Raw genomic sequence first — 12,159 nt, forward strand, 5'->3', positions numbered from 1 at the left:
CCCGTTGGCCCGCAGAGTCTTGGGTCCATGCCCAGCATAGCTTCCCTGCCATGTGGCCCTGCACCAGGCTCTTGCCGCCCCCCCCCCTACCAGGCCAGGCCAGGCCGGGGTTGCCATGGCAATGCCCTACCTCTGGACTGCCTCGTGGGCCCCACAAGCCACTGGAATGTCTCAGAAATCCCACCCTTCAGGCCAGCATCCAAACCGCCTCTCCAGACAGCGACTCTCATCACAAGCAACGGGAAAATCTTTTCAGATCGTGTCCTGATTTTCAGTTTGGAAAACAGATGGCCACCATTGTGAGCCCCCATATGCCCTTTATTTCCCTTTTCCCTTCAAACCATCTTCTCTTTCTCTCTCTGCCCAATATCTGCGGTGGTAAGAAGCACAGAGCCTGAGCTCACATTTCAGTTCTTCCACTTCCCAGACATTTGACCTTGGACTCATCCTTGGGGCTTGATTTCCTGTCCTTCCTAGGGACGATTATAATCATACCGACATCCCCGACTTGTGTGTGAATTAAAGAGACACCGAATCAGAGTCAGTGCCACCTTCTCAGCAAGGCCTTCCTCACCCTCGCTATTTACGACGACAAACCTATGCCCACCCCACGCCCATCCTCTGTCCCCTTTATTTTTCTCTGTAGCGTATATACCATGTATATACCACTTCGCCTATATGTTTTGGTTGTTAACTATTTTCCCTCTGCTAGAATGTAGAGACAGGGATTTTTTAAAGCAACAATCTGTTCCCGTGGCTGTGTCCTCTGTATCTAGAGCAGTGCTTGGCACACAGAGGGCACTCGAAAAATAGTTGTTAACTAAACAAATGAACGGGGACGCACCGACTGCACAGGCAGTTTTCACAGTCCCGTGGTTAGGGCCTGAGGCTGGCTGATGCTACAGTCTTGTTCCTTTCATTTCCTCCACCCACACCTTGGGCCTCCCAGGGACGCCCTTGGGACGCTCTGCTGGGAGCCCACAGAGGAAAGTCCCTGCTGAGGCAGCATCCTGACCTGGGAGCCACCACTCCAGCTCTGACCCATCCCATGGGGACAATCCTGGCTGCCAGGTGTCCCTCCCCTCTTCTCACCCACAGGGGAGGTTGAGTCAGGGCAGAAGACTGGAGAACAGTGGCCTTAGGCCACCCCCTCACTGCCCAGTCAGCCTGCTCTGCCCAAGGCTGCGGCAGGAAGGAGCCCCAGGCACAGGGCAAGGGCTGTGCAGGCAGCTCAGGGCTGCCCTCTCTCACTGGGGTCCCTCTGCAGACTGCACGCTTCCCAGGGCCCCTTCCTCCACAGGACCACTTTCACTTTCTGTTTTCTTCACCAGGCCCTGGCTCTAGCGTGAGCTCAGGGAGATGAAATGGGAGTTGGGGGGGTGGAGTCAGAAATACCCGGGGCTTCTGGGCCTGGGAAGAAAGGAGGTTCAGCAGCTTTCTGTTCCCCCCCTTCTGTGAGTAAATCTCAAGGAATGATGGTCCCATATATTCCCCCAGGAGAGCTCCTTTCCAAAGCACCATCCTGGTTGTGACCTTACTGGCCACCCACTCTGGGACAGGGGCATGGAGAAGACAGGCTACAGGAAAGAATAAACATCTCCAGCTCAGGTGAATGGAGCCACAGAGCCAGGACACGAACACTTTGTAGTGTTTCTATTTTGCCCAATTTCCCCACTGTTCCCCGAGGTCCACCTTTGAGTAGGGCATCCTTGCTCAATCCCTGTCCACCTAGGAAGAAACTGAGGCACAGGGCCTGGCAGGGCCTGGAGTGGAAACATGGCTGGCACCTCCAAGACGCTCCTAAGGAAAGGTATTCTCCACTTCTGATTCCCCTGCAGAGCCAAGTGTGTTGAGGAGCCGACATGGAGAAGAAGTGACATCTGGGAGGGGACCAAGAGCCATCAAGGAGAGAGGTGGTGTTCATTCTCATTTTCTAGATGGTAAATAACTGGCCTAAAGACACAGAGCTAGGGGCAGAGAGGGCGGGAGTCTCAGCCTGGTCTGGATTACCAAGGCTTCCTGCTGGTTCCAGGGGCTGTGGCATCCCCTGTAGCTCCTGTCCAGACCTGCACACAAGCACTACACGCCGGCCCTATCCCTCTGCTTGCTGTGTCTCCCCTTCAGGCCTGCCCCGCCTCTGTGCACTCACGTGTTAAATGTTACTGAGCAACACTATGTCCCATTTTTGGTACTGGGGACACAGCAGGGTCACACAAAACAGAAAAAGTCTTTGCTGCCAGGAAGCTTTTATCGAGGGGAAGAGTGGACAGACAAAAAAGAAGTAAACAAGCAAACAAAAAACCCAGATAGCAGTAATGTTGTGAAGGAAGTAAAGCAGAGTTCCTGTGTGGAGAATGGCAGGGCTGTCTCTGAGAAAGTGATATTTATGCTGGGATTAGAGCTGGCGATGCAAAGATGGGGGCGAGGACAGAAGTTCTGAGGTGGGAGCAAGCCCACAGGAAGGCTGAGTGCCTGGGACAGCCCAGGTTCACAGGTGTGGTCCTGGTGTCACTTTTTTTTTTTTAATGTTTTTTCTTTATTGATATATTTTTTTTTTAGAGCGAGAGATAGCAATATCGATGAGAGAGAACATTGATTGGCTGCCCTCTGAATGCCCCCCACTGGGGATTTGGCCCACAACCTGGGCACGTGCCTGGACCGGGAATCGAACCAGCAGCCTCTTGGTGCATGGGTTAAGGCTCAACTACTGAGCCACACCGTCGGGGCCTGGGGTCACTTTTAATAGGTCCTCCTTTCATGATCAAGAGCAACCCATTTGAAAGATGTTCCCTACCATCAGGTGGGAAGCCATTGGAGGAAATCATGTGATTGATGTCTTGAAAAGATCTCACTGGCTGCTTCCCTGAAGAATAAATTAGGAGGGCAAAAGGGTAGAAGAGCCAGGCCAGCAGGCAGCTGTGGCCAGGTGTGCCTTGATGGCCCCTTTCACTAGATTCCAGACGGGGCCATAGGGGGTGAAGAAGAGTATTTATGAAGGACCCCAAAGATCACCTCCTCCATCCCCCTGAGCCAGCCCTGGGCATCTCCGAGATGGGCCTCACGTGAGGGACCTCTCCTCATGTTTCCATTGTCCACGGGCAGGGCCAGCCCCTGCCTCCACCCGCCTGCGTCCAGCCCCTCTCAGGCTGGCTCGCCCAGCACCAGCCAGAGCCCACCCCACTCCCCCTGCAGGAAGCAGGCTGGCAACGCCTGCTGCGTGACCTTGGGCTGCACAGTCCGGCGTTTGCAAAGTCAAAGTGAGTCACTTCCTCCCTAGGGCCTCCCCTGACGGGCAGCCGGGCTCCCTGCCCCCTCCTCGCGGCCCGCGCCCGGGCTGGCGCTGGCACAACCGCGAACGCGCTCCGAATGCTAAGTGCTCGTGCCCGAGCCCGCGCCCGGAGGCTCATTTGTCACCCGCTGCTGACTCAGCACTTCTCGGGAAGGCTTTTCCCTGAGCCTCAGAGGAGGCCAGGAAATGAGGCGGTCCTGGCTCTTCCTTCCCTTCCCTCCGGGATGTGTGGGTGGGTGTCTGAGTGCTGTCATGTGAGCAAGTCTGTGCATATGTGAGTCTGAGTGTCACTGGGTCTGTGTGTCTCTGATGTGTGTCAACATGAGTGTGCATTTCTGGGTCTGTGTGTGTCATGTGTGCAGTTGAGTCTGTGTGTGTGCCTTCATGTATGTTTACGTGTGTGCCTGTGCTGTGGGTCTTTGTATATGTCAGTCAGTGTCTTTGTTGGCCTCTGTGCGTGTGTTGTCTGTGTGTGTGTGTCTGGATGTTGTATCTCTGGGTGTTGTACAGCTCTGTGTGTTGTGTGTGAATATGCTGTATGTGCGTATATGTGTGTAAGTGTGTGTGATATGTGTCTGGGTGAGTGCGTGCACTTCTCCATCACACCGAAGGCCCTTCCCCTCCTCTCTCCCCTCAGACCTCACCTTCCCTCCCCTGCTCCCCCAGCTCCCGCCCATGGCTTCTGCCTCTGGTTCTCTAATCACAGGATTAAAAGTACAGGCTCTGGAATCAGACAGATCTAGGTTTCAGCCTCGTCTCTGAACTTGCCAGCTGAGTGACCTTGATCGAGATACGTACCTTTCCTGAGCCTCAGTTTCCTCACTTATGAACAGAAGTGATCCTATCTCCCTGACAGAGGTATCTCGTGATGGAGCCTGGTGTAGAGCATGCCGCAAAGGGTGCCTCCTATTTCTCCTGAAAGAAGTAGACCCAGTGTCAGGCACACAGCCAGGGTTTAATGAACAGCACTCAAGAACAAAAGCACGGAGCTGCTGTCTCCTTGGCTGCTGGGAGAGGGAGGGGTGCGGGAGCAATGACCTGGATTGGGAGCTGGGCAGGAGCTGTTTGCATTGACAGCTACCGCAAGGAAAGACAAGTGGTGACCTGATTTCGTGCTGCCTTCGGCAGCCAAGGAAGCAAGCAAGGAAGTCACAGGCAAGGGGCTTGGAGCTGCTCTGCTGGTCCTTTTTCTACCCAGACCTAGTGCTGCCTGACACCCCAAATCCTGTGAGAGCCCAGGGGAGCACAACTCCTTCCCACTCCCCACCCCCAGAGCAGCCCTCACGCTTTGTCCTGGGAGACCACTCACACCCATTTGTTTGGATCTTAACAACCCTGTGAAGGAGATTCTTAACATCCCCGTTTGGCAGCTGGGAAAACTGAGGCTCTGGGAGGTTAAGTTCCAAGGTCACGGGGCTGCCACGTGGCAGGGAGAACCCTGACATCCCAACTCCTGGTCCAGTATTTCCTGCATGTCTACACCACCCACCCTCTTCCTGTACACACACATTTGCACCAGCGTGCACCCTGGTGGGTCTTCCCTCCCTGCCCACAGGCAGAGCTCCCACGCACCCTGCACCACACCCTCCCCAGCATCAGCTCTTGGAGCAAATTCTTCCCAGAGACTGCCAAGCCCTGCTCCCTTTGTTAAAGGTAGGACTCCCTTCCAAAGGGCCTATTTATCATCTCAGGGCCTGCAGTGTGGATGCTTACTCCATCCTTTTGCTATGTTTAGCAGAAGACAGGCAAACCAGTAAGGGATAGTGACACAGAGCCTTCCCCTACTGCCAGGGGAGCCTGGGGTGAGCAGTCGCACATTTCAGACTTGCTGCCTAGGCTTGGTCCTGGGTTCAGAGAGTAGGGGGTGCAGGCAACTGGAGGGCAAATGATGGATTCCAGGCAGGTGGGAATAGTGACAGAGTGGGGGCTTGGAAGGCAAAAGACCTCAGCTCATGCCTCTGCTGCTAACCAGCTGTGTGGCCTTGGGCAAGTCACTACTGTTCCGGGGGCCTGAGTGTCCACATCTCTGAAATTAGGGATATTGCTCTCATACACAGTCCTAGATGCTTGTAGACCTCGATCCTGGCTAGGTCTATGCTATCAGTTGCTACCAAACACTGAAACACCAGGGAAGACGGCCACCACCAGACCTTGCCTCCTAGCCGTGTGGGCAGACGGAGCCGGCATGAGGGCTCTGGATATGGCACTTAGAAAAAGCCCAAAGTAGAAGGGGGCACCAGAGAGCTTCTTTCATTCCTGATTGGCCCTTCCTGCTCCAGGGAATCCAGCACTGAGCTGGAGACAGGATGCTGGGTTCTCCGCTCTGCTGAGGCCTGGATCTGTAGGTGAGGCCAGGAGTCATTTCTGTTTTGGGGGCCTGTGATTTGTGGGGAGAAAAGGGATGATAAGCATTTCTGGCCTTCCTGATCCACAGGAGGGTTATCCGAGCACGAGGTGAAGCCTGTTGCAAAGCAGACATGCCCATTTCTGCCCAGACACAGTCCTGGGCGGGCAGTGGGTGCTGCAGCCTGTCCTTACATGGAGCTGAAGGGGCCCAGCCACCCAGTGACTCATTCACTCACCCAGCTGCCTGAAACTTAGGCTCCACCCTTCCCTCTCCTGCTACCCACTAACGCCCCTTATAGCACTCTTGCCTCTTGGCACACTGAGACTAAGGTAGAGAAGGACACTTCCAAAGGTTTGGGGATGACAATAGGGAAATAAACAGAAAGTCATGTGATCACTTAATTAAGCAACTCTGGAACCACCTACTCTCGGCTTCCTGGTGTGTGATTTCGCTAACCCCTCATTGTTTAAGTTTCTTGAATTAAGCATTTGATTCTTGCAGGATTCTTGCAGCCCACCGGTCATGAACCTGGTGGATCTCCTGAGATGTTGCCCTATCTCAGACAGTGTGCCAGGAGCAAGCTCTTTGCCCCTACCCTGGAGGTCCCTGGGGGTGGGGAGGATCAGAGGAAGTCTGTTTGGGGTAGGTGTACTACCTGATGAAGGTGGTGATGTTTAGGACTCCAGGTCTGGTGTAGGGTGTACTAGTAAGAACAAGCAGGGAAAAGCTCATCAGGAAAATTGGGGCCAACTTTCAGCTTTTAGGGGTTGAAGACCCCATGGAGTGAAGAATCAACTGCCCCAGAGCAGTGTTCTTTTCAGGGGTGGGTCGTGAAATCAATTTAGTGGATTGCATCCAGAATTTTTTTAAAAATAATTTTCCTTTATTGATTTTAGAGAGAGAAAAAGGGAGAAGGAGAGAGATAAAGACATCGATGAGAGAGAACATCGATTGGCCGCCTCCTGTATGCCCCCCACTGGGGATCGGGCCCACAACCTGGGCGTGTGCCCCTACTGGGAATCGAACCTGCGGCCTCTTGGTGCATGGGACCACGTTCAACCACTGAGCCACACCAGCCAGGCTGCACCCAGAATTTCAAAAAAAATGTAATGGAATAGAAAAACATATCGTAAATTACAACTGGTAAAAAGGAATGATTGTTTCTTAAAATGTGTGTTTTAGCCTATGTAAATGCTCATCTGAGCAATGGGCAGAGATATGAAATGTATTTCATACTGTGGGTCATGGTTTTAAAAGTTTAAAAACTACTGCTCTGGAAAACAAAGGTGTGAAGCCCTTCGTGTGTGAGAAGGGCAGGGGTCTGTGTCCTAATATTTGATTCCAGCAGCCCCAGGAGTCTCTGGGGGAACAAGTTATCTCCACCCTCCTAAGCATGGGATGAGCCGTCCAAGTTCGGTCACAATGTGCTCCAAGCCCCTTGCTGCTTTCTTTAGCAGGAAGGGAGGGATGGGATTTTACCCATAGTCCCCATCCCCCTAGTGCTGGGGCAAGTCGAAGAAGATTTGGGAATGCAAGGTCATTCTTGGCCTTTTCCAAGTGGCAAGCTCCCCCAGGACTGCATTCCAGATCTTGAGAACGAGGAGGGGAGAGGCCAGTCCAGTCAGGAAAGGAGGGTTTGGCTCCTGGAGACGTCTTTCCTTAGAGGTTTCCCCCTCCATTTCCACTATTTGGCAGAATCTTGAATATAGTGGGGGGCGGGACAGAGAGAAAACTAGAAAGCTTGCTTCTGCCTGCCACCAGGGCCGGAAGCCCCACTGTGGCCCCAGACGGTGGTTAGCCCCTTTGTGTCATTTTGCAAATCTGGTCTACCCACCTCCGGTGAAAACTCCCAGCATCACCCCAGGGGGCGATGACTAATTACAAAACACATTTTCTCACTTTTTTCATGTCCCTGGTCTCCCTGCCCACAGCCCCCCACCTATCCCAACACGCCCCGCCCACACTAGACTGCTTCCCTAGACTGGCTGAATGAACTCTTGGCCCGGCCCCTCCTCCCCAGACTGCACCCTCTGGGGTTCTTTCCTCTCCTCTAACTTTACTTTCACTTTCTAGTCACTCTCACTTCTCTGTCAGCTTCTTACCCTGGAGCTCAGAGACTGGCCCTTTCTCAAGGTGGGGGCCATCGGTGAAGCCCTGGGCTGCACCCAGGCGGTCTGGTCTTGAGTCAACAACAACCAACAAATATTTATCGGAGGCATTGTGTTTCCGGCTTCAAGTTTGCAATGATAGCACACGGGCAGGGTTGCTGGGCTCACAGCCTCCAGCCCAGGTGATACAGAGATGTAATCAAGCGATTGAAAACAGCGAGCAGGGCTCTGCACCTGCATGGCGCTGGTGAGGTGCCCAGAGGGCCCCTGACACAGATGGATGTAACCAACCTGGAGCCGTGCCCCCGACAGCACAGTGAAGGGAGAAGACAGTGCAGACGATACTGTGGTTTGCGGCGTTTCCGAGAACAAGTCGCCTCCTCCCTCTGCTGCAGAAGCTCCAGAGGGCATGTTCCCCCTGCCTCGCATGGTGTGGTCGAGGATGGAGGTCGACAGCTATAAAGTCAAACGACAGAAAACCAGGCCAGCGGGGACACGGAGTGGCTGGAGCAAGCCTTAATGGAAGTCAGCGTTATATCTGAACTTCTTTGCAAGTGCTAAGCCTTCCAACTCCATGTTGTTTGTTGGTTTAAGTCCATTTTAGCTAGGTTTTCTTTCACTGTGAAAAAAAAGACTCCTTATAAGGATATTTATTATAGCTTTATTAATAAGCAAAATATTAGAAAATCCAAGTTCTCTTTTAAAAGGATTATAGAAGTGATGAGATACGATGCAGCTAAAATTAAAATAAAACAAGAATAAACCTATACATGTGGTGATTTGAAAAGATATACACAAGTTATATCGGTCAGTGAAAAAAAGAAGTTCGGCCCTGGCCGGTTGGCTCAGTGGTCAGAGCGTCATCCCGAAGGGTCTCGGGTTCGATTCCCAGTCAAGGGCATATACTTGGGTTGCAGATTCGATCCCTGGCCCTGGTTGGGGCATACAGGAGGCAACCAATTGGTGTATCTCTCTCACATCGATGTTTTTCTCTCCCTCCCCACTTTCTACTCTATCTAAAACTCAGTGGGAAAGATCACTGGGGCCCTGCCCAGTTTGGCTCAGCAGTTGGAGCATCGGCCTGTGGATCAGATAGTTCCGGGTTCGGTTCCCGTAGGGGCACATACCAAAAAAGAAGAAGAAAAAAAAGATCATTGGGTAAGGATTAACAAAAACAAAAAAAACAACAAAAAAGAAAGAAGTGCAGAAGATTATGTACAATATGTGACCATTCAGGAAATAGAATGTATAAACTTACATGTTTCTAAAAATGCTTGAAATATCTCTTTTTTTTTCTTTATTGATGTTATAGAGAGGAAGGGAGAGGGAGAGAGAGATAGAAACGTCAGTGAGAGAGAACATCTATTGGCTGCCTCCTGCATGCTCCCCACTAGGGATCAAGCCCACCGCCTGGTCATGTGCCCTGACCAGGAATCAAACCAGCGACCTCTTGGTGCATGGGTCAATGCTCAACCGCTGAGCCACACTGGCCGGGCTTGAAATATCTCTTGAAGGATACTCAAGAAATTGGTGACCATGGGGACCTGACTAGCTAGGAAACTGGGGAGAGAAGGGTGCTTATTTTTCCCTGCATGCTCATTGTTTTTACTTTTTGAATTATATACCCTGCGTATATACCTGTTCAAATATAGTTTAAATAAAAAAAAAACTTTTTAATTTAAAAACACTTCTAAAAGATTGTGTATGAAGGTGGGAACACGTATAACTGTCACATGCACCCACATGCACATGCATGTCATGTGTCCAAATGTTCCAAAGAGTCTGGAATGACATGCTCCCAACTGTTCATAGTGGTTACCCCAAGGGAGAGAAGTTGTAGCGTGTGTGTGTGTGTGTGTGTGTGTGTGTGTAGGCAGCGTGAATGGTTTACCAACTGAAAAGTCACTTCAGTCTACCATTTCTTGCAAGGCACTGTCCTAAACTTCACAAGAGTGGATGGATTCATTTCATCCTTACCCTAGTTGCCGAGGAAGGTCACCTCCATCACCCCCCTTTAATAGATGGGGAAATGGACACCAAAAGGGGTTATGTAGCCTACTCGGAGAGGAGCAGCCAGTGAGCAGAACTGGGTTTCGAGCTGAGGCCCTTTAGCTTCAGGTGACCAGGTCTGCACCCTGGGCATTACCCTGCCTTCCTGACACCCTGGGTAGGGCTGCTGGGGTCCAGGCAACGTGCTGGCACAGAAACCCCTTTCGTGCCCCTCCTGTCACTGAACCCCTTCCCGGGACCACCTCTGGGGTGGCAGCCCCAGCCTGTCTCCCTTGCATGTTGTTGACAGAAACCACTCCCCTTCCTCTGCACACTCCATCTCCCCTGGAAAGGAGGAAACTGGAGGCAGATGAGGCCCCACAGGGCTGCCTTTGCTTCAAGCTCTGTGTACAGGCCCACTTGCCCGGGGGCACTGGGGACCGTGGAAAGGACTCCTAACACTGAGCGTGATGAGGTTATGAGGAAGGGGGTGCGCTGGTGGGACTGCGAGGCTTTGGGCCGGAAGACTGTTTAAATCCCTCCCATTTAGGAATGCACATACTCTTAGAACAAACCATTCCACTTTTAGGAAATTGTCCTAAGAAATAAGTGAACCAGCTGGCCGGTGCGGCTCAGTGGATGGAGCTTTGTCCCATGGACTGAGAGGTCCCGGTTAGGTTCCTGGTTAGGGCACATGCCCAGGTTTTGGGCTCGATCCCCAGTGGGGGTCGTGCAGCAGGTAGCAGATCGATGTTTCTCTCTCACATAGATGTTGCTATCTCTGTCTCTCTCCCTTCCTCTCTCTCTTAAAAATAAAAAATAAAAACATATTTTTTTAAAAAAGAAATAGGTGAAGCAGTATGCTGACTGCAGCACTCTCATAAAATCTGACAGGCGACGGGACTCCACGCAGCTGTCCGAGGGACAATGTAGCCCGGACTTAGCAACAGGCACAGAGGGTGTCCCTGGTATTCTGTTTAAAAAATAAGTTGCGCCCTGGCCGGTTTGGCTCAGCGGTTAGAGCGTCGGCCTGCGGTCTGGAGAGACCTGGGTTTGGTTCCCGCTAAGGGCACATACCTCGGTTGCAGTTTGTCCCCGGCCCTGGTTGGTCGTGCGGGTGGCAGCCACTCGATGTGTCCCTTTCACATCGATGTTTCTCTCTCTGCGTTCCTCTCTCTCCCTCCCACTCTATCTGAACAAAAAATGGAAAAATGTCCTCAGGTGAGGATAAAAAAAAAAAAAAAAAAAATAAGTTGCAAAATAATACGTGGAGTATAACTCAAGTTTTTTTAAAATAAATAATAAAAGCAATGTGTATAGAAGACACACATATAGAAAATGGTCTGCAAGGATATACAGTTGACCCTTGAACAACATAGTTTGAACTGTGCGGATCCACTTACACTGACATTTTTATTTTTTATTTTATTTTTTCCAGTAAATATCCAGTCAGCCCTCCCTATCCCCGGGTTTTGAACAGCAGATGCCAAGGGCCAACTGTTTGCATTGTTCCGTGTCATTTTATACAAGGGATTTGAGCATCCATAGATTTTGGTATCCGTGAGGGGGTCCAGGAACCAATGATTAAGAGACTAGTTAAGTTTTGGGGGATTCAAAGTTATATGCAGATTTTCAACTGCATGGGGGTTGGCACCCCGACCCTGGCGTTGTTTAGGTACACCTATGACAAGAGTTGGAAGTAAAATTAGGAAGGAAATGGGAGGGGAAAGAACTCTTCATTTTTTATCTGTATACTTCAATATCATCCACATTTTTATAAAGTTATCTTAGTTTTATAATTAAACCTTTTTTTAATGCTCTCCCAAGGATATTTTTTTTATTATTGATTTTTTTGTTTGTTAATCCTCACTCAAGGATATTTTTTCCATTGATTTTTAGAGAAAGTAGAAGGGAGGAGGGAGGAGGAGAGAGAGAGAGAGAGAGAGAGAGAGAGACATGTGAGAGACACATTGATTGGTTGCCTCCTGCATGTGCCCGGATGTGGCCAGGGCTGGGGATGGAACCTGCAACCCAGGTACGTGCCCTTGACCGGAATAGAACCTGCAACCCTCTGGTGCAAGGCCAATGCTCTAACCACTTAACAACGCTGTCCAGGGCTTTTTTATTGATTTTCAGAGAGAGAGAGGAAAGAAAAAAGTGAGAAACATCGATCAGCTGCCTTTCGTACCCACAATCTTGGTGTGTGCCCTGACAGGAATTGAACCCACAAACCTTTGGTATATGGGACAGCACTCCAACCAACTGAGCCACCCTGCCAGGGGTGTAATGAAACTTTTTAGAAAATTAGTAATTAATAAATGAAGTTCTCATGGTCCAAGCATCAGCTTGCCAACTGCCTCTCCCTCCTCGCCCCTCCCTTCCTCACCGTCTTGTCTGCTCCTTCTGCCATTTGCTATCTTTGGACC

This window comes from Molossus molossus, unplaced genomic scaffold, assembly GCF_014108415.1.
Source record: "Molossus molossus isolate mMolMol1 unplaced genomic scaffold, mMolMol1.p scaffold_m16_p_1, whole genome shotgun sequence".
Lineage (NCBI taxonomy): Eukaryota > Metazoa > Chordata > Mammalia > Chiroptera > Molossidae > Molossus > Molossus molossus.